Below are 2,788 nucleotides of genomic sequence, written 5' to 3' on the forward strand. Positions count from 1 at the left end.
GCTTTACTTATTTCATATAATACGGTTGGCTTGTACTCTAAACCAGATATCTCTTCCTCTTCCTTTTTTCTACCGAATATAGGATACGAACTGAACGACACATCTTTACACTCAGCTTCAATACACCTTGAGTATTCACTCTCTACGATACACGAGGTGATTTATCCACTTCGCTTAATATACTCTCGAGAAAACAACTCCGATGGTCGACAACAACAACAATGATGATACTATTTTTTTTTTCAAATCAATTTTATAGTTCCTAACAATAATTTATTACTTTATTTTTATTAAAATTGTTCTCTATTGTAACGCATTATTATTATTATTATTATTATTATTATTATTATTATTATTATTGTTGTTGTTGTTGTTGTTGTTGTTGTTGTTGTTGTTGTTGTTGTTGTTGTTGTTGTTGTTGTTGTTGTTGTTGTTGTTGTTGTTGTTGTTGTTGTTATTATTATTATTTTTTTTTGTATTTAAAATTAAAAAATGCTTTTTGATAAGAAGAATTATATGTTTGTTGAGAGCAAAAAAATTATATAACTTTGAGAATTCGAGTCTCGATTAACTCATTACTTATTTTATTAATACGAAAGCTATCAGTTGATAAGATGTCAAAGTTATACGCCAATCAGATGAAAAATCACCAGTACAAAATGTCACGACTTATCTTGAGAGACAAACAACCAACAGGCTTGTATATAAAAAGTAACTTCTGATGCAATTAGTCATATGAAAGTTATACTTTTAACACTTTAAGTTTTTGTCTAATAATAATTAAATAATGCATAAATTTTTGTTGATCGGAATCATCGCCGTGGTTGGACTCCTGGCTTCGGTCAACTTTGTCGATGGTTGCTACGAACTTGGTCAATGGGTATGTAGATTAACACTAAAGAATTTACGTTATTTATATTATTATTGGTATTAATATTGATTTTTTTAGTGCCACGAGAGCGCAGGTTATCCTTGCTGCAATTCCGACCTTTATTGCACTTCTACTTGGATCTCTGCTGGAACATGTATACCTAGTCATCGTTATGCCGAAATGGTTGATGGTTTGTGAATAATTATCTTTATCCTTGTTGACACTTACTAAAAAAAAATTTTGTTATAAAAAATGGTTGTGTAATCCAAATTTATTATTCCAAACATGCATAGTGACATTTAAGTGACTTCGATGATGTGATAATTTTGTCAAAAGTAATTAAGACTCTGACAGTAAATTTTTTAAACAAAAATTTAGTGCTTTAATAATAATAAAATTAACTTTAGAAAATTACCGTCGATAAAAATATATTTTTTGAATATGTAACTTGTTAAACTTTTAAAAATATGTCTTACAAGACGTTATCTAAAATTTTCTCTGGTTTAAAACGTTATCTTTAAAGATCAGGGTGAGACACTTAGTATATCTGGTCACATTTTTCATCTGTTGAGTCAACCAAAATATCACTTTATAAATCAAAATTTTCTTTTGACATGGAATTTTTAAGTAGAAAAATTTAATAAATCCTGTTATGTAAATATTTACTTTTCTATAAATTAAAGTGTCGGGGATTTAAAATTGTCGATGATTCACGTGACATATTTTTCTAGAAAAAACATTTTTTCCTCAAATAAATCCACCTTTACAAATTTTTCTTATAAAGAAATTTATTGGGCTTAAAAAAATAAGACATTTAAAAAAACGACAACTACTTTACTTTTATAACCACAGCTGTCATTTTTCTACACGGAAAAAAGTAAACTATAATAAATAACAGTCGATTTATAATAAGTAATGATCAACTGCTAAAAATTACCATTTCAAACAGTAAAATCGTGATTTTACAATTCATTTTATAATATTTACCATTTAAACGTTACAATTTACTTTTAGTATAGTAGGTAGTATAATTAATTTTTCTCTGTGTGAATATTACAGTTTACTTTTTTCCGTGTATACACTAATATAAAAGAATTGTTAATAAATTCACAAAATTATTTATTAACATTTCAATAATAATCTGTTAATAGATTAAAAAATTAATTACTATTTATTATTTAATTTTTTTCTGTGTATTTTTTTAAAATCACATCTGTCAATTCTCTATACCTGCAATAGAGTCTTTTGTCTCTTGCTCCAATTTCTCTTTGAACCTTCTTCTTCTTCTGATAATGCATTCCTCAATCCAAAGCTCCATTTGGCTCAAACAGCGCGACATCCCCAATGAGGATGTTGAATCCGTATCAAAGGATCCTTGCAATTAGACAGGATCGAAATAAAAGTAAGTACATTTGTATTCACATTGACATCCCATGGATTAATCCCCCATCTGTGCTTTGATGGACCTCGCCTTAAGCCTTAACCCCGTCAATGCATCAATGAATCAAATATCAAGTACATATAGACGATAATAGTCTTGCACTGGCAGTGCAAATAGAGAAATAAATGATTGTCGAGATAAACTCGTTTACCACAATACCAAATGAGATATTAATGCACTCACAATGACTCGGACACAATCGTATTGTGTACTTTGTATTACAATTTATAGTATATTTTATGTACTGATATAATATAATATAATATAATACAAGGTATGTATCTAGAGTAGAGTGGAGAAGAGCATACAGAGCAGAATACACCATCCACGGTGAATAAGAATCAGCTTAGTCTATTTGCTCAGCTTGGATGGAACGAATAGAACGGCGTGTCACGCTGTCGTCAAGGATCAGGACAGACAGTAACTGGCGCTGTCCTCTTTCTTTACCTTCCGGGGATAGCCGACCCGCTTCACTG

The 2,788-nt window shown here is 29.7% G+C and overlaps 1 long non-coding RNA gene across 1 annotated transcript; it reads left to right on the forward strand.

The window, feature by feature from the left end:
• The first annotated feature begins 524 nt into the window (after window positions 1-524).
• On the forward strand, window positions 525-1,532 carry LOC123259237. Its single transcript, XR_006508192.1, has 2 exons — window positions 525-880; window positions 950-1,532. It is a non-coding gene; the product is annotated as an uncharacterized LOC123259237 (long non-coding RNA).
• Window positions 1,533-2,788: the final 1,256 nt, after the last annotated feature.

This window comes from Cotesia glomerata, linkage group LG2 (assembly GCF_020080835.1).
Source record: "Cotesia glomerata isolate CgM1 linkage group LG2, MPM_Cglom_v2.3, whole genome shotgun sequence".
Classification (NCBI taxonomy): Eukaryota; Metazoa; Arthropoda; class Insecta; order Hymenoptera; family Braconidae; genus Cotesia; species Cotesia glomerata.